This window comes from Piliocolobus tephrosceles, chromosome 7 (assembly GCF_002776525.5).
Source record: "Piliocolobus tephrosceles isolate RC106 chromosome 7, ASM277652v3, whole genome shotgun sequence".
In the NCBI taxonomy this organism is placed as follows: Eukaryota; Metazoa; Chordata; class Mammalia; order Primates; family Cercopithecidae; genus Piliocolobus; species Piliocolobus tephrosceles.
In genome coordinates this window covers 73,712,048-73,735,538 of record NC_045440.1, presented here as the reverse complement: position 1 = coordinate 73,735,538, position 23,491 = coordinate 73,712,048, and the positions used below count along the sequence as shown (strand labels likewise).

The 23,491-nt window shown below is 38.6% G+C and overlaps 1 protein-coding gene and 1 long non-coding RNA gene across 2 annotated transcripts in view; both read right to left on the bottom strand.

Moving 5' to 3' along the window:
* Window positions 1-23,491, bottom strand: part of KCNB2 (potassium voltage-gated channel subfamily B member 2) — a 409,561-nt gene that overhangs the window by 179,829 nt on the left and 206,241 nt on the right. The gene's annotated exons all lie outside the window — the stretch shown is intronic.
* The window catches only part of LOC111520968, a 22,710-nt gene continuing 2,669 nt past the window's right edge, over window positions 3,451-23,491 (bottom strand). The window contains exons 2-3 of the long non-coding RNA XR_002724817.1: window positions 6,519-6,586; window positions 3,451-5,038 (exon numbers count right to left, since the gene is read on the bottom strand). This is a non-coding gene — a long non-coding RNA (uncharacterized LOC111520968). The remainder of the gene's footprint in view (window positions 5,039-6,518; window positions 6,587-23,491) is intronic.

Genomic DNA, 23,491 nt, shown 5'->3' with positions numbered 1-23,491 from the left:
TTTTCTGTGGCAGCATCCCATCCAGGATACCACAGTACATTTAGTCATCATGCCTCCTTAGGCCTCTTGCCTGTGACAGTTACTCAGACTTCCCTGTTTTTTTGATAACTGTAATAATTTTGAGATGTACTGGCCAGGCATTTTATAGAACATCCCTGAATTGAAATCTGTTTCATGTTTTTCTAATTAAATATTAGACTGAGATTGTAGGTTTCAGGGAGGAAAGCCACAGAGGAAAAATGCCATTCCCATCATATCTTACCAAGAGTATCTTCTATCAACTGTTGATGTTGGCCTTGATCATCTGGCTCAGGTGGTGTGTCAGGCTTCACCACTGTAAAGTTATCCTTCCCCCTTTTCATAGTGCACTCTTTGGAAGGAAGTCATTATGCACAACCTACACTCAAGGAGTGGGTAGTTCTGCTCCCTCTTCTTGAGGGAGGACTTATGTAAATTTCATGGAATTCTTCTGCTTTTGCTGATTTTTCAACTGAATGTGTTTATTTACTCTTGAGTCTTAAGAGTTCTTTATATGCTCAGCACACAAGTCCTTCATCAGATATATGAATTGCAAACATTTACTTTTCGACCACAGTTTGTCTTTTTATTTTCTTAACAGTACTTTTGTAAGGCAACAGTTATAAATTTTTACTCAATTCCAAATTATTCATTTTCTGTCTTCTGGATAGCCAGAAAGCTGGGGTCTAGTCACAACTCTGCTGCAACTGTACCCATATTCAGGGCTAAGCAAGAGGGCAGAGAGGAGGTAGGTCTTCCATACCCTTTTGGGATTACAGATCCTTGAATTACAATGGAAGGGTCCTCTCCCTCAGAGTTTTAGGGATCTGCAGACTAGACTCCTGTTGTGGCTGCTGCAGTGGAACTGTCTGGGAGTTCAGGCAAAGAATTGAGAGGAAAAAATTCCATTGGTTGTTCCTTTTGCATGTCTTGAGTTAGACCTAGGGGGCTTCTCCTGGCATTCTCTCTGTCCGTACTCAAGGTCCCCTTCCAGGCTTTGGGTTGCCTTGATTCCACGCTGTGAAATTCCATAGGAAAATGAGAAACCACCATAGTGGTACCTCAAGTTCTGGTCTTGTTCCCCAATTGGCCTGCTACTATTTATTTTTTCAGAGTACTCCAATAGTGATTCCATGCATTCTATCCAAGCTTGATAGCTCCAGTTCAGAGTGGGCTTGATGAGACTTAAGGGAGTTCCAGGCCAAGCTCTTGCCAGGAGCCAATCTGTCTTTGTGCTTTCCCAGGGAGACTCTGTTCTCAGGCTCCACAAGGGGAGTACCTGAACTGCAGGCTCCTCCCCTCACCCAACAGGTGCAATGCTGCAGGACTCCAGATCCCAGTTCTCACAGATGTGCAAATAAGCAGAAAATCACCAAGAACATCTTGCTTAATGTGTGTTCTGTTGGATGACTAGAGAGGAAAAATCTTAGGAAGAGTTTCTAACGCTAAATTTTGATTGGCTAGTGACTAATCCTCCTTTTTATCCATATCTAGGATTAATTTCTTCTAAATCATGATTGCTATTCTGCAGTGGTTTAGTGGAAAGAGTTTGGGGATTGGAATAAAAGGTTTGATTCTAGTCCTGAACACTTATTAACTATGAAAGCAAGTCCATCAAGCTCATGGAGCCTGCTTTCTCAAACTTAAAATGGGATAACCTACTGCACATAGTTGATATGAGGGTCAAATAAAAGCTGTTTGCTACTGACAAGCTTCTCAGTTGGTTACATCCTCTTCTTCCAGGTTCCGATAGCATTTGGTACTTCCCAGTGTGTAATTCTCAACCCAACTGCAACTACTTTTTCAGTGACTCTTCTGGACTAGACTGTAAGCTCCTTGAACAAGGCAGGCACTGTGCTTGCCTGACTCACTACTATATTGCCAGGCATAAGAGTTGCTAAATAAAAATGTGTTCAATTATACTATTATAAAACTGATGTTGCTAAAATGATCATTATGATGCTATGTCACACATTTAATATCATATTGTGGTATCAACGTAAACTCATTAGTAAGCAGAACTAAAGACTTTAAGTCAAAAGAAATAATGAATAAATGAAAATTAATGTTTTGAAGAAAATATGGATTTTTACCCCCACTCCTACCAACAAAAATCTATTCAACTCTATTCAAAGATTTAGGTTTGCTATCCAGATACCTCTAAAAGAAGAAAATACAGCAGTCTTAGAAGAATGAATCTTTCCTCACGTTGTCAGCTTGACACATTTAGGACAGAATCTCTCCTTCAGTGCTTAACATTTTGATGCACAGACTGAGGTCTCAGAAGCTAAAAAAATGGAAATATGTCATCTAAATGTCAGCACTGATTTTATGATATTCTAGAAGGAAGCAAACAGGAACACATGAGAGTTTAGGTGTCCTGTCTGAGAGTTCAGTGCACAGTGTCTTGGAAGAACCTGAGTAGAGTGTGTGTGGCATCTTGGAAGGATTAGAAATTGGAGTAATGATCATTCATCTTGGTAAAAAGCCCTTAGCTTCTGTATTATTGACAGTTCTCCAGAGAGCAGACCAATGGGAAATATATCCATATCGATATATGTATATAAAATGAGGAATCAGCTCATGTGATTATGGAGGCTGAGAAATCCCACGACCTGCCATCTACAAGCTGGACTAGACTATAAGCTCCGTGAACAAGGCAGACTAGGAAAGCTGGTGGTGTATTTCCAGTATGAGCCTGAAGGCCTGAGAACTAGAGCAGCCAATGGTGTAACTCTCAGTCTGAGTGCAGTAGATGATCAGATGAGATGTCCCAGCTCCAGCAGTGAGGGAGAAAAGAAGGACAAATTCCTTCCTCTGCTCCTTGTTCCATTGAGACCCTCAATAGGTTAAATGATGCCCACTCTCATTAAAGAGCACCATCTACTTTATGGAGTAAGTGCTAATCTCCTCCAGAAACACCCTCACCAACACACCCAGAAATAATGTTGAACTAGACATCTGGGTACCTCTGATCCAGTCAAGGTGACCCATGAAATTAACTATCATAGATTCTATGGTGATAGCTGAGAGTTCTATGATCATCTTTCATGGTAGCTTTACTTTACAGCCGTTTTCACACTTGTCTATTTGACTAATCATGTTTCCCCTAAACCTATTCTTCCGCAATTTGTTCTTTTTCCTGGCAAATGATACCACCTGGCCATCCAAGCCTGAAAGTGGGGAGTTTATCCAGACTTCACCATTCATTTCTATCACACCCATATGCACTGGGCTACCCAATCCTTTGAATCCTGAATATTTCTTGCATCTATCTCCTTCTTTATATTTCTACCAGGTACACCACAGGCCTCTCTCTGTCTGAATAAGACACTTAAAGTTGTTGAATGAAATATTTTCTCCTTCTTCCCTCCTGGCCTCCATTAGATTTCAAGCTTCTTGAGGGTAGGCAATATGTCTTTTTTTCATTTTGTGTGTGTATGTGCATATGTGTATATGTGTTCATGTGTATACATGTGTATGCCTGTACATATAGGGGCTCAGATGGCAACCCAAAGAGTGCCAGGCACATAATAAGCCTCACATGGGTATTCATTTAATTAAGTATTAAAATGTCTAAGTGGAAACATTACTAAGCTAGTTTTTCAGTGCTGAATTTGGAATTCTGAAGTCAAAGATGATTATACAATGTATATTTTTAGGGGAACCAAGAAGTCCTGAGGCATCTCCTTATGACTTGCCTTGGTGCCAGGTCTTTACCTTAGTATAGTTACTTTGCTGAATGAAGGCAGGGTTTCCAGAATGTTCCTGTTAAAAAGAAGCAGTATAGGGAAGAGGCTAGACTTTTGGGTTCTGTTGTCAATAGACTTGAGTTTGAATTTCAGCTCTATCACTTATAGCTATGAAATTATCAGTACACTTGTAATCTTTTAGTGTCTTCATCTATAACATTGTAATGAAATATTAATATCCATGCATAAGAATGTTTTACAAATTAAATAGGATAATGTATATAGAGTGGTCCATTTCCTCCACAGGAAGAGGGATGAGCTATGTGACTGTGGTGAGTCTGGCTTGCAGTGGGCCATGGCTTCCAGATGTGGGGCTGCTACACTGAAATGTAGGGAACCTAAGTCTCCATCTCTTGTCTGTCTGTCTCTGTCTTCTGCCTTCCACCTGCATCCCTTGAAGCTGAATATCCTGTCTTCCTTAGCTTCTTGCTATCAAGTGATAGTCTCAAGTCAGGGCCTGACCCCTGATACAGGGAGGGCAGCCTACTTAAGTTTCTCCAGGAGTAACTGGAGACAGATTGAATAAGGATGGGACCAAGCTCTTCCATTTCTCCAGTGCAATTTTACAAGCAGAAACATGATATCATATCTTGATTTCACTTGTTTCCCGGCTGAAACTGGAGAGAAGGATAAGTGAGTGACTGATAAAATTTGATTTTTATAAATGTTAGTCAATATTGTTGTTGATAAGGTGGTTATTGTCCCTGTATGAGTAGGACAGTACATGTAGCCATTAATGTGCATGTATTCAGAAAACAAAAAACAAAAACTGTTGATGGGACTAATTATGGAGGAAAACCTTAAGCACATGGTACATTGGTTGGAAGAAGCATCTGTGAGCAAACTAAAGTAAAATCAAGTAAAGAAACCCAGAAGACAAAGTTAATGTGCTGTAATGACTTTACCAAGGCTTGAAGTTCCTCCGGAGACCTTGAAAAATAAATAACTCACAGAAACAAGTATTCCCAATGAGTTCAGTGATGCAAACATTAATTATTCCTTAGACCGCTAAGTTTGACATACAAAGGACCAATTGGATACATTGCTGATGAAGGAGAAGGAGGTCTAACCACTTTGAAAAACAATATGAAATTCAATTGTGCAGGTGAGCATAAGCATAACCCATAACCCAGGAATTCCATTCCTGGGTATAAGAGAAATACTCATTTATAAGCACTGAGATAACAGCTTGAGATAAGTGACTGGAAACAACACAAATGTCCACTGCTGGGAGAACAGGTAAATTGTGACATCCATATAAGATAATGCTATACCATAGGAAAAAATGAATGAAGTTCAGTGACGTGTAACAAAACAGTTGAATATTTGACACATAATATTGTGGGGGAAAGCAAGTCACAGAAGGTTATATGCAGTTGTGACTATGTAGAGTTACTATGACACTATGTATGATGTCACTTTTTATAATGCTCAACAAGAAGCACAGCTAAGGACTATGTGGTTTAAGGCTGTAAATATAGATGGTAAAATCTTTGATAAACAGAAAATTCACTCTAGTGGACCTCTGTGAGTGTGGGGAGGCAGGGAAGGGGCACATAGATATTACTAATATTCTACACCTTAATTTGTGTCGTTGGTTCATAGGTATTTAATTTATTATTATGTTTTAAACATGGATATATATGTATATAATATATATATATTACTTTTTTGTATATGCCAAATATTACATAGTAAAAAAATCTTTTAAAGCAATATTATGGTTTTTGGGGTGTAAAATGTTACCTCTCTTGCCTGAACAGTTCTAGACAATAATAAATAGGTTGGCTTATAAGTATTTATATTTATGTTTATTTTATTTTATTCATTTATTTTTAAATTATACTTTAAGTTCCAGTGTACATGTGCACAACATGCAAGTTTGTTACATATTATACATGTGCCATGTTGGTGTGCTGCACCCATTAACTTGTCATTTACATTAGATATATCTCCTAATGCTATCCCTCCCCGTTACCCCCAGCCCATGACAGGCCCTGGTATGTGATGTTCCCCTGCCTGTGTCCAAGTGTTCTCATAGTTCAATTCCCACCTATGAGTGAGAACATGCGGTGTTTGTTTTTTTGTCCTTGCGATAGTTTGCTGAGAATGATGGCTTCCAGCTTCATTCATGTCCCTACAAAGGACACGAACTCTTCCTTTTTTATGGCTGCATAGTATTCCATGGTATATATGTGCCACATTTTCTTAATCCAGTCTATCATTGATGGACATCTGGGTTGGCTCCAAGTCTTTGCTATTGTGAATAGTGCCGCAATAAACATACGTGTGCACGTGTCTTTATAGCAGCATGATTTATAATCCTTTAGGTATATACTCAGTAATGGGATTGCTGGGTCAAATGGTATTTCTAGTTCTAGATCCTTGAGGAATCACCACACTGTCTTCCACAATGGTTGAACTAGTTTACAGTCCCACCAACCGTGTAAAAGTGTTCCTATTTCTCCACATCCTCTCCAGCATCTGTTGTTTCCTGACTTTTTAATGATTGCCATTCTAACTGGTGTGAAATGGTATCTCATTGTGGTTTTGATTTGCATTTCTCTGATGGCCAGTGAATATTTATGTTTAAAAATAGTTTCTGCTTCCTTTGCTGAGATGAGGCAAAGGACATTATCTATAGAGTCCATAAAAATACAATGATCATTCCTGATCATAAAACACATTCACCAGCTAAAAATCATTTTTTTCACACTCTTAGAGAAAATGACTGGTCAGGCCACTCACAGTGGGTCACTCTTGGAATGTCTTGCTGAGGTGGGAGGACCGCTTGAGCTCAGGAGCTTGAGACCAGCCTGGAAAACATAGTGAGACTAAGACCTCATCTCTTCTAAAAGGAAAAAAAGGTAGCAAAACATGGTGGCATGTGACTATAGTCCCAGCTACTCGGGAGAGTGAGGCATGAAGACCATCTGAGCCCAGGAGTTGGAGGCTGCAGTGAGCTGTGATCATGACACTCGCTCTGGCCTGGGCAACAGAGTGAGACTTGGTCTTAAAAAATAAATAAATAAGTAAATAAAATGAAAACAAAAATGATTGGTCAGAGTAGAATCTATGAGTGGACTAGAAAAGACATTGAATGATTTTAGGTTCTGGAATACTATACACATTACGTACATCAGAGAAAAACATTATGGGGAAGGGTGTTGGGAGGTGTTGGTCAAAGGGTAGAAAATTTCAGTTATACTAGAGGAATAAGTTGAAGACATCTACTGAATAATATGGTAACTGGTTAACAACATGTATTGTGTTTCAAAAATTGCTAAGAGAATATTTTAAGTGTTCTCACTGCAAAAAAAGTGGTAAGTATGTTAGGTAATACATATGTTAATTGGCTTCATTGAGCCATTTCATAATGTATACATATTTCAAAACATCATGTACACAATAAGTATATAATATTTGTGTCACTCAATAAAAATAAATAAGAAACATTAAATTATAAAAATAAAATTTAAAAAATCAGAGATTTTTAAAAAGAATAAACCCTTATAATAAAACTCCATGTTATATGTCTTTAGCTTCTAATTTCTAAAAAAAAAAAAAAAAAACCAAAGTAAGTTGAGTACTCTGTAAATTCAGTAGGATTGGAAAAATATTTATTTACTTAACCTGATCCTTCTTCTCTAAGACCCTTCCCCTCAAAGCACTGAATGCTTACAGATCTTTGAAATAAAAATAGCATGAGATTTATCATAACAAAATTCAATATTATAAAACGAATCAATGATAGTTTGCTCCTCTAATGGATTCGGTGTGCAATCATCCAGAACAGGGAAAGGTTGGGGGGTCTGTTGAAACTTATCTGATAGAACAAGGCTGAATGACATAAAATCATCTTAGAGGCTACATTCACTTCAGTAAGTGTCTTCATAAGAAAAAAAAATACTTCACGTTTTTCAAGTCAATGAGACTTGAACCAATGAGGAAATTAACATGTAGGATGTTCAAAGAAGTTATGACAATAAAAATTAAATTCATGTTAAATTAAGATAATCCATGCCCACTTTTAAATTATATTGTTTCTTTCTTCTAATCATCTTATTTACTCCTTCTTTGCTTTTGTTATTATCTTACTATCTGTGGGTACCACCCTGTTTTCATTCCAATTTCACACTTGACCAAAGAGCAGGGGAGCTGAACAAAGCTGTTGATATGTAAATAGCAGTTTTGAAGACAGAAGCACCAGATTGTTCCTAAACAGAAGAAAAACTGCAGTTGCTTTATATTTGACTGAGTGGAAAACAAGGTGTCAACATATAATTTCAATTGCTCTCTAAAATAAAAAGTGCATCATCTAGGTTTGAACTTATACTAAGCATGACAATATTATGGTAAGTTGACAATTATCTTGTTCATTTCCTTTGCTTTTAGAAATAATTACAGTATTCTTTCAGAAATATATTTTCTTACTGTAGTTTCAGATTTTGGATTTGCAAAGTCAAAGGGTTTTATTGATATAGAACCTACAGAATCTCTAATTCAGGAAATAAATTAGGGTTCTTTGTTTCTTTACTTCTCTAATAAACTTGCTTTCACTTTACTCGATGGCCTTGCCTCAAATTCTTTCTTGTGAGAGATCCAAAAACCCTCCCTTGGGGTCTGGATCGGGACCCCTTTCCAGTAACACTTTGAGATTTGAGACCTTGCTGACCTGGAAGGACTGATCCTTGAGGGACTGCCCCTGCCAGAGATAGTACACAACTTGTCTTGGAGTTTGCCTTTCATGTGCAAACCAACCAGTCAGAGCCCATACCCCCAACTACCTCCTCTATGGAGCTCAAGCTTTTACAGTCTGGGCCACTCACTATCCATCTGCCCTAATCACCACAGGGCCAGGCACCATGCAACTAGGGACAGCTCCTCTGTCCCAGAGCCTGCTGAAATTATTCAAACTAGCCAGTACTAAACCTGTTTGCCCTGCCTTGCCCGTTCCTTTGGCAGAAACCATAACAATGGCTCCTGCTCCTTTTTCTTCCCTCTCCCTCTGCTTCCTGACACATTCCCTCTGTGGTGGTGGAATGTGTGTCACGTCTCCCATTTCTAGGGATCTGTGAGTATAAAAAAACTTCTTACATGACAATCATTTCCGCTTCGGTGTGTCTTTCTACATCTCAATAAACAAATCCCAGGTACCCTTTTAAAACACCCCACTAAACCCATTAAGATGACATCAGATTTCCTCAGGTATTCTGATCAGAAAAACCTTCACTTGGAATGAACTGGAATAGTGAGAAGGGGTGTTAAACTGAGGCGCCACGACAATAAAATTTAGTTTGAAGAAAATCTAGTTTTCTGGATGGTTGGTCTACACACTGGTTGGAAACATTTGGGCGATTCAATTTTGTGGCTCTCCATCTGAAATTAGCCGTCATGTGGCCATCATCTCCCACAGAGTTCTTCAGGTCAGTGCAGGCCCAGCAATCACAGAAAGATATATTACACCCGTTCAAAGAGCAGTGCAATCATTTTGAGGCTGTACCTTACAGCTGTCACACATGTTGGGAAGCAGACGAGGCAGCGTTTCTGTGCATCACTCAAGGTCATCTGGAAAACCAGTAGATGAGGCCACACGTCTCCCAGACCATTAGGCAGTCAGACATGAAATTCTCTGCATGATCTCCCCATTGGGTCACCCAGGTTTGCTTTATGCTTATTTGTTGGTGTCTTTTCTTTAGTAGACAAAGACAATTTTAAAGAGTTGTCAGCAGCCTCTGGTTCTAAATGTTAAGGACATTGAGGTTCTATTTATGACCACTCTCAATTGGATAAAATGACAAGCTAGGGTTGGTTGCCTTTCTCTCACCACTTTTCATAATATTGATGTCATCTGCTCAATGTAACATTTGCCAGGCATAGGCAAATACCAGCATGCACTTGGTAGAGGAGAGAGGTAGTAGAATCATGATGCTTGTCAGCTAGGGAAGAAGCACACAGAAATGCCGCTTGGGAAAGGGGTGCTTAATGCCTACGATGAATAACACAAACCTGTACTACTTCATAATGATGCCTTAAATCCCACAGCTCTAGCCTGCCATGAAATTGAAGCAACAAGTACTGCTTCTGCAATACTCAAGCAACCTAAATTGTACTCACGACTAGCACACAGAATAGATAATTGATTACAAATCTGATATGAGAGTTTTTGTATGCAAGCAAAAATTTGACTGACTTTTGTCCTTGGCTCTTGGGAGTTAGCCCCTATACTCTTGAAATTTTCAGAGTGATAAGAGTGTCTTTGTTATTCATGTTGGGCCCCTGGGCCAGTGCCTGATAGTTTATGCAAATGAAGTGACTCAGGATGGGGGCTGGCTATGCCAGAAAGACCAACCATGTGATTAAAGGGTGGGAGCTCCAAGTCAGGTGATACCAACTCTACCTCTGGGGAGGGCAGCAGGGGCTGGAGATGGAGATCAACCTTCTAATCTCTTATCCAATCAGTCTTGCCTAGTTAATAAATCCCCAATAAAAACTCTGGACACTGAAGCCCAGGTTGAGTGTCCATGGTTGGCAAATCTCTGCATACTGTCACACATCAATGTGCTGAGAGGGGAATGCATCCCTAAGACTGACGAAAGTTTCATGGTTGAAATCACCCTAGATTTTGCCCTGTGCGTATATGTTCTAATTTGTATTTTTTCAATAAAACTATAATCACAAACACGGTGCTTCCAATGAGTTCTTTCTAGTCAATTATCAAACTTACAAGGGTAGTAGGAATGCCTGAATTTGTGGCCAGTTGGTCAGGAGTGAGCATGGCTCTGGGACTCTGAATTTGTGGCTGGTGTCTGAAATGAGGACAGTCTTGTGGAAGACTGTGCCCTTAACCCCTGGGTAACTAGGAGCATGCATGCCCTAAAAATATGCATGTTCATTTTATCTTACATTCCTTCTCTCCTAATTAACACTGCACATATTTTTAGGATAAACACCTCCGTATTGCAGATTTATTTTATTAGTGCAGCTTTTCTACTGGCTAGGTTTCTTTCCCAAGGTGGGGTGGGTAGTTGGCACCAGTTCTCTCTGGATCAGGGAGGTGGAGGGATCCTAACATGCATATGTAATTCAGGAGGTGAAAGAGAGAGCTGCAGAGCAGTGTGCTGGGTTATTTCTGCCTATGTCCTAAGTCTCTTTGGACCCTGTCAAGCAGGACCATGCAGCTCAGCGAAGCTGGCAGTGACCACAGCAGTGGAAGGACAAGACACACAGGATCCAGTGGGGCAGCTGATAAGCCCATTGCAAAGAGAATACATTTCAAACAACTTTCCCGGCCATGGGCCCTCAGGATCTGGCTTACCCCTATGGCTTTTTCCTGTCATTGTGCATTAGGCTCCAGCCACATCAGCCTTTTTACTACTGCTCAGCTATTCTCAGTTTGTTCTTGCTTCAGGTCCTTGGCACTTGTGTTTTCTCTCTGGGATACTCGGCCCTAAGCAATTCACATGGCAGCTCCTTCTCAGCATGGCCAGTTTAGCTCCAATATTACTTCCTTCCAGAGGTATCCAGAGGGAGTAGAAAGGCTCCCCACCTTTCCTCTATCTAGGCCCCACCGTGGAGCTACTTCCTAGCCCATTTCTTGGCTTATTTTCTTTAAAGGGCTTACTGCTACAGATATTATATTATTCCTATATTTTGTTACAAATATATTTCTGTCTCCACCTCTCCCACACACATAACCCTAACAAAAGCACTGTGATGACATGGGCTTTACAGCTTCCTTGTTTACACTGTGTCCTTGGCTCATGGAATAGTAATTGGCAGTTATTACTGGATGAATGGTGGAATAGCATTCACTAAGTGCTGCACACTGTGGTAGGTGGTATGAGGCTTTTAGGAAATGCACAATACTCATTTCTTCTCTTAAGGAACTGTGGAAACTGAGTCACACACACATACAAAAGAGCAAACTGCAGTCATTTCTGTGGCTCCTTCTGCTCTCTACTAAGTCTCGTTCAAAGTCCTGCACTTGGTCTTCTCTTATTCTGGGCTTTATGGATCTATCCTCTCCCAGATTTCAAATAGTATCCCTAAATCACTTTCAACAGTCTCAACAAAATAGATAAAAGGCCTGTTTCTTTTTTTATATCATTTTTAAGAGTTAATATTGTCTCTCTGGAAGCATAAAGCTCCCCATCCCGCCCCAAAAAGAAGAGTACAAAATCTAATAAAGAAGTTGGGGAAAAATATATAGGAAAATAAGATTTAGGGCTCCCGAATTCACTAAAACTACATTATGAAATATAAGGCCATCTTAACTACAGGAAAAAGACTTATGGAGCAATTATTTTCTCATATTTTTCTAAGGGCAAAGTTTTAGTAGGATTTTATCTGATGTGATTGGCATATTTTAAAGTATAGTCAAATCTGTATAATAATATGTGAAACTTACAGGAAATGTGATAGTATATATACAATATGTCATAATTTCACTGCCGTGTTAAAGACAGAAAAAATACCATTGGTTGGTTGCCTGTCTCAGAAGAAAAAATACAGAAAGCAAATAATTTAAATGAGTTACAATTTATCCAATTTAGAATCAAATAAAATTGCCATGGGCTTGGCGCCAAGGATTATTCTTGGATTGGAATTTGTTCAACACCCTAAATTTAACCAGCTGTGATCCCTTTTAAACTGCCATCCAATACAGTCTTTTGAAATAAAGAATGTGCTTTTAAAGGGAAATTGGGCATTCCAGCTGAATATTATTCTCTAGATAAACACATGCAGCCTTTTGCAACACACTCAACATATACTAGGGAAGGTACAGGTCACAGTTAGAGATGACGCACACAAGTAGTCACGTGTTTTCTCTCTGGGTCCTAACTGCCTAGAATATTGTCACATTTATAACTCGGTTATGGACAGGCAACTTCAGTGTCTAATATTTCATAAGGAATTGTCTTAATGTTTCTTAAAGTCATAATATACTACAGCTAGAAAAGATCTTTCAGAATGTTTAGCTGCAATTCAAGCTCCTCATTTTATATATGAACAGGCTGAGGCCATCGTTCTAATACCAATAAGTGACATATCCATGGTCTCACCTGGAGCCCATGTCCTCTTTCTTTTATTTATGGACGTAGACTACACTTCATTAAAAATAAAATATGACTAAGCGTCATCATCTGCCTGAAAGGTGCTCATGACTGAGTGAGATATAGCCCATACCATGTTTCTAGTCCTGGGAACATATGGACAGAGCTGGTATAGATTCCACCCCAACCCCAATGGCAACATTTATAAATGCTGTTAAAGTGTAGCTATCATTTTTTTAAAAATACAGAGCCAAGTCTGAAAGAAGAATTTATCGTCAGACGTCATGGGTAAAGTCATAGGCTGATTGCAGGATCCTGTGCATTGGCTCTGGCCCTCTCTGCCAAGGATGGGAGATGTGAGATGTGAGTGGAAGCTGGGATGAAGAATGCTGCGGAAAGCCAGATCCCTGCAGAAAATGCCCCTTTCACACACAGGAGGACAGGAAACGTTCTTCGGATACAAGTACCTAAGGGGATGAGGATGTTGATCACCACATCATTTGTGGTGTGGGAAGTTAGAGGCTACCTGAATGCCCATCGCTTGCATGAGGGATCAGCCAGCCAGAAAGGCAGCAGGCCAGCGTATTCTGTCTGTGGCTCTGAAATGTGGTGAAGTGGGAGGTGTCTCCAGTGATAAATAGAAATCCCAAGGCTGCACCAGCCATGGGTGTAAAGTCTTAATTTATACCACCCGTATGGTGTTAGGAATCCTAAGCAAAGACAACCCCTACCTAGTTAAACTGTTTTTCAAGTGAGAAAGTAATATTATAAACATGCTCAGAAAAAGACTACACGAATTTTTACAGACCTGTGCTGAATTATTAAATAATGTACTTCAAGAAAGGGAAACTTGTACTCAGAAGGAAAGAATGGGATTCGAAGATCAATGGTGAACAAATACAGTTTTAAACTATGGCAAAATCTAAAGAAGCCTTAACTGAAACCATAACAACAATAAAATGTAAAAACAGGGTAGCAATTTGAAATATAAGCACATGTTGGTTGATGGGCATTTAGGCTGGTTCCATATTTTTGCAATTGCAAATTGTTCTGCTATAAACATGCATGTGCAAGTGTCTTTTTCATATAATGATTTCTTTTCCTCTAGGAAGATACCCAATAGCGGAATTGCTGGATTAAATGGTAGTTCTACTTTCAGTTCTTTAAGGAATCTCCATACTATTTTCCATAGTGGTTGTACTAGTTTGCATTCCCACCAGCAGTGTAGAAAGTGTTCCCTTTTCACCATATCCATGCCAACATCTATTATTTTTTGATTTTTTAATTATGGCCATTTTTTCAGGAGTAAGGTGGTATGGCATTGTGGTGTAATACTACTCAGCCATAAAAAAGAACAAAATAATGGCATTTGCAGCAACCTGGATGGAATTGGAGACCATTATTCTAATTGCAGTAAGTCAGGAATGGAAAACCAAACATCATACATTCTCACTTACAAGTGGAAGCTAAGATATGAGGATGTAAAGGGATAAAAATGATACAATGGACTTTGAGACATGGGAGAAGAGTGAGGGGGAAAAAGAGAGATAAAAGGCTACACACTGGGTGCAGTGTACATTGCTTGGGTGATGAGTGCACCAAAATCTTAGAAATCACATCTAAAGAACTTATCCATGCAACCAAACATTACCTGTTCCCTCAAATCTATTGAAATAATAATAATAATAAAAGAATTATATGCACGGATAAGAGCGTCACTAATTCTACCTGGGGGAGTAAAGAAATAGTTGATTTTGAACTGAGTATCAAAGGCTGAGTAAGAACTTAGCAGGTAACAGGGGGCAGAAGGAGGTTTTCAAAAGTAAGGCTCCTAATACAAAGGTACATGGAACATTCTAGAAACTGCAGGTAGTTCACAAGCCAGGTGTTCATGGGGAAGTGGCAGAATACAAGGCTGGAAGGCAGGCTCCAAATCTGGTCTTTGGAGCAGGTCTCCAAATCTGATTCCTTTCAAATCAATGTCATCAAAATCCACTTTTTTGAAATGTCAGATTACAATAAAAAAGGGAGATATAGGAAACACAGGAAATTAAAACATAATAGAAAGAGAAAATTCTTTCCATTTTAGTAATAAACAGTATTTCAGTATTTCAGTTCACAGTTTGAAAATGGATCTGAAAAGTGAACATGTCTTGAGAATAGAGAAATACAGATAATACAGATTACAAACAGTGAGGGATCTAAGACATCAATTAAAATAGCCAAAGTTACAATATGCAGGATACAGTAACCCATGGAACAATTTATAATTCATTTTTCTCTTGCTGCAAATCTCTACCTCTCAATATTAAAAAATAGTTAAGTCACATAAATTTCAAAATGCTTGATGGTAGTTGGAAGAATTGACAAATATAAGATCTTGTGAGAAGAAAGGTCAGTATTTAGGATTTAAAGATAGGCTGAGGGATTTTCTTTGGCTGTAATTCAGACTGAAGCATTCAAAGGAGAGTTCAGGACTGGAAGTACATTGTAAAAGTCAAGATTGTATTTCTCCATCTGAGAAATGCTCTGCCCCTTCCTTTTGGCAGTCATTTGTTCATGGGCCTCTCATCTTTTCCCCATGAGAACTTGCTCTTTGGGAAGGGTTTTATAAGCCTATTCATATGAGATATGAATGACTACTATGGTTTAATAGGGCATCTTCCTCTGCCATATACACTTTCTAGTAGGGGACAGAGGCCTCAATTTCTTATTGAAGATCTTGAAGCCTTAGCCAGTTACGTTGAGAGGTGAATCTTGATCTGAGGCATTCCAAGAGCCCTAGTTCACATGGGTCCCTGGTTATATTCCCTAGCCATAAATCTTGTTCTGAATCTGTTTCAGGAATGACTACCTCATTTTCTCTTCTGGGTCAGTGTCAATATGTCAATAAAAACAGTATCTGTTTGCTATGACACAATTTCAAATATCATACAAATAATTGAACTTGATCTGAATTTAACTACCATTGAGTATCAGCCAGGCTCAAAGAATATCAGTATCAACCAAATTTAGAAAGAAGAAGATACAACACATAAGTTCACAAGGAAGTATTTTTTTTCTTAACAGACAGACTCTGAAACGCTCAGATTAGTGTTTACAAAATGTTATTCATTACGTGACTATAGTAGGCCCAAAGTATAGCTATCTAGAAGCAGTTGTACTGTTCCAATAAATCAATCAGCAAATATTTACTAAATGTCTGTTTTGTGTACAGTATTGTACATGGCACAATTTGATGTGGTTTCTCTCTTCTGTTTAGTTGGAAAGTTAGAATTCCCATCAAACAATCAGAACAAAAAATAAAGGGGTGAACAATATGGTACTGATAGAACTGATGATTGAGTACCCTTTCTATTTCTTCCAAAGCTCCCTTTTATCTACAGGACAAAGTCCAAATCCTTTGCCATGTTTTAACGAATCCTTTTTCTTGGTCTCTATTTATTTTTCCAGCCTCATCTTCTAGCACGTTCTTCTATAAACTCAAAGCCCTAGCCCTACCAAACCATATGTAATTTTCCAGATTTATCATCTGTTTTTGCACCTCCAGACCATTCCTTCTGCTTGAAAAGGACTTACACTTGCTTTTGCTTAATTCCTACTTGTCCCTTTAAAAGTTTCCTCCTCTAAGTTTTCTCTAATCCCTAAAAAGTATTGTGTCCTCCAATTTGTTTCTATTGTATCTATGTCTTTAACCCTATACCAGCAATTTCACAAAGTATCAAAATGTCTAATTCCCCTATTACCACAGTTTTTAAAAAAGTGAGGAAGGATCTGTACCTCATTTATATTTTTGTCCCCAGTGCCTAATGTGAAACGCCAGCACACAATAGGTGTTCAATAAATATTTATTAAATGAATCCCAGTTCTGGGGGTTGGGAGTTGGGAGGAGACATATGGTAGGCAGATTTTCTTCCAGAGGACTGAAAGATTTGACTATAAAAGAAGAAACTTTGAGTGAGAACATAGTAGGTCAGAGTGATTATGGGGTGATATCTATGAAACTAGATAGGATATAGGTGAGATAAACAGATACACTGAAACCCACAATATATCCTAAAGCCAGGACCTGTCACTTGTTACTTGAAAGGTAAATTCAAAGAGAAAGAAAAGAATCTTTCAATCCTAATAAATGGTATAGTTGGAATATGTAAATAACTTTTTAAAAAACCTATTAAATTTGATGTCAAAATGAAAACTACATCCTATGTCAAAAGTGTTCCCAGATGCCCCTGTTGAAGAAAAACTCTGGCTAGAAGATAGATGTTACTTAATATGATAAAACTCTTTTTAACTTAACTTTTGGTTCACTATGTTATTATCTTGCCAGGGATGCTCAGACTTGACCCCCTGTGCCCTGGTACTGAGCTGCATTTTGCCAGAACAACCAAGTCGCAGCAACCAATTAATCTTAATCACCATGTGCCAGCTGGGAGCAGTTACAGCAGGACAGCAAGGAGTGGAGTAGAGATGACTTGCTTTTCTCCCAGGGATTGGCAGAGGGCATAGAGGGCTTTATGTGGCTCCCCACATTAATGCATTGGCATATCCAGTGACACATAGCTGGGGCTGGCCCTGAAGGGTAAAAGCAAACACTGGAGACAGCTGAGAGGGAGGAAACAAACTTGGGGCTGGCAGTTGCTATCTTGGAAGACAACTTAGACAACAGTCCTTTAAGCATCAGGAAGCAATCCTAGAAGTCACTTTTGATAGAATGAGCACTCAAGTTATGATTTGGTGATCAATTCCCAAAGGGGCTTCCTGCCTACAGTCAGAGTTCAGGGTGAGTTAAAGGTCAGCACAAACTTCTAATAAAGGCAGAAAGATACATGTTTGTAGTTCAGAAATTGTATGTAGCCATTTCCTCTAAAATGAGGGCTCTTAACCCTTCTTGAGGTGTCATGGAGCCTCTGAGAAGTTGGTGGACATTATGGATCATCTTCCTGGAGAAAATACACAATTCTTACATGTAACAGAGCATTGGCTACCCAAACCCCATCTCTCAGAGAGCCCTTCAAGCTGAGAACTCTTTTAAAGAATCTCTGAAAACTATATTGGTTTAGAGTATGTCAATTTGTGTAGAAGGGTATTTTTTGATATAAATAGTCTGGAAATTCTTGATTATACATGAATGGAGCAAGGCTGCAGTGGGTCTAGGGCCACCATTTTTAAAATGAGGAAAATCCTGCATCTCATTCAGATATTTTTTTAGTGGTACCTGATAGAGGTGTTTCTAAATTACAGTAGAAATGCCATCAAAACTAGGGAATCTGAAAAACAAATATTAGGAGTTAAAAGCTCTGTAACCATGAAGAACTGAGTTTTGTGTATTCTTCTGAGGAGAAGGAACACAGACTATTGTCTGTTCTTGAACCTACAGCAGGATGGTCCTCCTCAACTGTTGCCCCAGTCCACCCCATTGCCATGTCTAACTACTAGTTAGTACTAATAAATTTAGTAATCTTCCTATCTTACCACAGAGGATTCAGTTGGCGACTCAATACCTCAATCACAATATCTTCCATGCTGTCATGAAGTTTGCAATTATAATAGTTGAAACTAAGCATTGAATCTGGCTATGTACTAGAAAACATCACAGAAGGATCTACATTATCTTTAAATACTACTATTGAGAATATTTACCTTCAACTAATTTGCATTAATGAACACTGCTAAGTAGGCATGTTTACAAGCTGTGAAGGTGTAACCTCATCCCATAGTAACTCTGAATTGAAGCCAAGATTTTAATCAGAACAGGCTATCAATTTTGCCCATAAGGAGCATTTATTGCTTAATATAGTTGGCAAAATCCAGATATGATCAATCACAACTAATAGTCCCAGTTGGAAGGCAAGTACATTGTTGTTTATTTGGTTCAGAAATCATTTGCAAACTAAACTATAATCCAAACTTATGTTAAAAAATCAGTTAGAACTATCATTAGACTCTTTCACAAAGTTTATTTTATGCTTAAATATCCCGAGAAAGAGTATTTTTTACTAACTGTAAATTTTCAGTCACCTTGTTTTCTCGTATGCCTAATAACACAAATAAAAACAACCATAACAAAAAAAGCAAAAAAAAAAAAAAAAAAAACCCCAAAACAAACAAACAAACAAAAAAATAGCAACTTCATTTCAATGCTGCATAACTGTAAAGCACAATTATGAATTATTTAGGTTAATATGTAACATATATAAATGTAAATACAAGGATAGAAAAATATTTATATATGTATTTTCTTTCAAGGAGCATATCTTCCTAGCAATCACCAGCACATTTACTATAGCAGGAATAATACTAAATTTCTCAGCAGTTGAGGTCCCTGGCAGTAGAGTTCTCCCAAAGAAATCTCTGACATCATTCCAAAATAACGAATCACATATTACGTTAACTTGGCTCAGTTTTTACCATTGTATTTACTTTCATTTCAAATTTCAGTTATAAACTTTAAGTTAATTTAGAATGCATTATCCTTGTATCTTGTTAGAAACTGAAGCAGGGGTGCTGACAGAGTTGGCTGCAAGGTAGGAGATAATAAGAAACGAATTTGAAAACCAAGCAAACTCTTTTTTGGTTTGTTTCAAACAAAGCATCTTGTCAAACAAATGTAAGGAGAATCCATGGTTGAGTAATGAATGAACACTAATTCTTGTCGTGGATTCTTAAGATCAGTTAATCATTTTAGGTTTCAACTAATGAACATTGGAAACTGATTATCTTGTTGAATTTTACTAATAACAACTCTTGGGATAAAACAAGGTAGCAGGCAAGTCCTCCAGTTCTTCATCATCAAAATAGAATAATATATTTCTGGTCCACAACCTTATATCCAAACATCTTAGGGCCAGATACATTTCAGAATTCAAGGTTTTTTTTTTTTTTTTAAATGATGGAGAGACAATAGGCTGCATATATTGAATTTGCATAATATGACCATCAGAGAATCCAAATCATTCATATGTTTTCAGTGAAATGTTTCAATATTCACATTAAGTTGTGTAATTATACAATAAGTAAAGGCTATTACTAGCTTCACATCAGTTCAGGCCAAGTTTTGCTGTCAAGTGAGTTTTGGTGCAAAACTTGAGAAATATTTCAGTTTTCAGTGTTGTTGGAATTTTGGAATCACAGATTGAAAACTTGTGGGCCTGCATAGACATATGGAAATTGTTTCCATACCATATTCTTTAAGCAGGGGCAATCATCAAACAACTTGTCTATCAACTTGTAGTTTGATTTACTGGGAAGTTGTAAGTTATATGAAAGATGAAATTTGGCCCACTCTGCCCAGTTTCTGTGATACATCTTAACAACATCCATTAACAACAATCTTGTTGGATCTGAACAAATCAAGAGACTAAGGGACTGGCAATCCATTTAGTAAATGACTGCTATGCATACTGTGTCTATTATATGTATATTCCTACACAAACTATGCCCTGCTGCTCCCAAAAGACAGATCAGGATTGTTCTTCTTCTTAATATACTAAGCAAATAAAATTAGCTAGTCCAGTGTGTGTTAATACTTGGAGAGAACATACAGAATAGAAAGGCCAGCCTTGATAAAGTAGGAATGAGCTTCAGTGTCTGAATTTTTGCCGACTGTACTAGATGACACTACTACGCAATAAAGTTTGAGAATCACTGATCTAGACAATATCTTGTTACGTTATCACCTCAGCTGTTTTTGCATGGGAGACCTTTACCCGAGCTGAGTATCAAGGTTGATGTACAGATTTCTTGTGGGAAATGGGAAATTACTGCCATTTTTTTTTTGTGAGATACATAATGACTTTTATGAGCAAAATAATATGTCTTTCTGGGAAATGATGTGATTCTAATCAAAGTACTTTTAAAAGCCTCAATACTTATCTATAGCAAAGCACAAGAAATAATCAAAAAAGTCATCCTGGTGACCAATTCTTATTTGTACAAATTGTGTTAAAAAATGGAACTTCACCCCTGGATGCCATTTAGAATTGTGAAGATGGTGGATTGGGGAGTCTGTGATTTAAATAGCTGGGGTGGTATAAAGTGACTATAATTTGACTATGAATCATGGTGATGCTCACAGGAAGATTGTGACAAGGAGACAAAGGGGCCCTGCTGTCCATTATAAACCACTGAATTGCCTTCAGATAAATGCATCTTGTCCTTTGAGTGGAAGCCACCTATCAAATTCCCCCCACAGCCTGTTGTCTTCATAGTAATGAAAATGCACTTCGCACAGTACAAGCTGCCTAATTCTTTAGCACAGCCTGCATGGACCACCTGCCTGGCCCTGGTGGGGAAGAACAAGGGAGAAAAGAGTTCAGAGTTTTCTAAAATGGCTGACCTTCATCTGAAGCTGTCGAAAATCTTCCCTGTTATTATGAGGTGCTCCATGTACCATGCAGCCAGGTAATCCCCTAGAGCACGCCTTCATTGACTGCCACTGATTTCCTCTTTCAAGACATAGTGTTCAGTCTACTTGGTATTGAAGACATTTGGGGGCATGGCAGCGAGCCTCATTCAGCTTTCTTCTCCCAGGGAATATTCACCCAGGGTTACCAGAGACACACCTGGCATCGTATTATGGATCCTGTAGTTCAGGCGTCATAGTAGCATCCAGCTTCTTAAAAATGTGTGTTAATACAGGTAGGAAAGATTTTCAGTGTGTTAATACAGGTAGGAAAGATTTCAGACAATTCTTTAAAAAAATGTTTAAAAGCACCAAATGGCACAGATGTCCTCCCTTTATATCCGACAGTTTGTAACTTCATATACATGCTCTTTGGAAAGAGCTAGGAGATTCTAATTGAACCAGTCTGAGTGATAATAATGGGGACATGTTTTGAAATGGTTGAAGTCAAAGTTTCATTATAAGAATAAAGACGATAGGCTGCTGGGATGTACTGATGTTGGCTCTTATTCTCACCAAAGCTGCCTGTATAGGTTGAGCCTAGGCACAACCTGAAGCACTTTTGAAATGGTAATACTGTGTTTGTAGTCTTTATGGATAAAATACCGTTATGCTGAATCTATGCTACAGTTGATAATGAGACTGCTTTTACATCTTAAAGGAGTATCTAATTACTAATCTAAATGTTTTGTATTCCAGATTGCAGATGATAAATACTCCATAAGCAATCTTCCAAGTCAGCTCAGCAGTCTGGGAGAGGATCAAGGAGAGTCGCCTTTAAGAAAAAGCAGCATCTATAAAAAGAGCTGGATCAAAAGTAGACGCCCGATCACACACCCACTGTGGCTGGGCTGACAAAAATAGCCACTTGCACAGATTTAGTTCACTTCAATGTCAGGCTTCCCCCTCCAACCATCCTGTCTCCCTTCCCACCTCCAAGAATTCAGTGCTCATAGCAGGTGCCTTCGAGTCATCCACACCAAACGTGGGGCTACATCGAAAATGAGGGGCTACTTCAGAAACTGCAGCTTGGGGTGATCAGTTCAGAACACTCCTCCTCCTTACTGTCCTAGCGACCACCTTCCTGGAAAGGGATAGTTCTGGAGTGTCAACATGTAGTACATGTCTACAGGGTGCCGGGTACCATTCTGAATGCTTTACAGGCACGACGTCATCAAGTCTACCGACAGTCCTATATCACAGTCATTATAATCCCTGCTTTACAGATGAGGAAATGATGACTCAGATAAATCACATATTCAAGAGCATATATTTAATTAGTGGTAGAGTAAACTCTGAACCCAGATCTGATTGCAGAACCCATGCTTTCAGCCATTATGTTAGGCTGCCTCCTGTTTGGTCAAGAATGGAAGACTCATTGCATTTTGAAAGTCCATCCTGGTTGAAAGTCCATCCTGGTTGAGGTGAGTATGTCAATTACCTATACTTTGTCTCACACATCAAAGCCAAAGTCAAAATTCTTGGGTCTAGTTGGCTTGTATTTTATTTTATTTTACTTTTACTTTTTTATTATTATTGTACTTTAAGTTCTAGGGTACATGTACACAACGTGCAGGTTTGTTACATATGTATACATGTGCCATATTTGTGTGCTCCACCCATTAACTCGTCATTTACATTAGGTACATCTCCTAATGCTATCCCTCCCCTCTCCCCCTCCCCACCCACAATAGGCCCTGGTGTGTGATGTTCCCCTTCCTGTGTCCAAGTGATCTCATTGTTCAATTCCCACCTATGAATGAGAACATGCAGTGTTTGGTTTTCTGTTCTTGCGATAGTTTGCTGAGAATGATGGTTTCCAGCTGCATCCATGTCCCTACAAAGGACACGAACTCATCCGTTTTTATGGCTGCATAGTATTTCATGGTGCATATGTGCCACATTTTCTTAATCCAGTCTGTCACTGATGGACATTTGGGTTGATTCCAAGTCTTTGCTATTGTACATAGTGCTGCGATAAACATACGTGTGCATGTGTCTTTATAGCATCATGATTTATAATCCTTTGGGTATATTCCCAGTAATGGGATGGCTGGGTCAAATGGTATTTCTAGTTCTAGATCCTTGAGGAATCACCACACTGTCTTCTACAATGGTTGAACTAGTTTACAGTCCCACCAACAGGGTAAAAGTGTTCCTATTTCTCCACATCCTCTCCAGCACCTGTTGTTTCCTGATTTGTTAATGATTGCCATTCTAACTAGCATGAGATGGTATCTCATTGTGGTTTTGATTTGCAT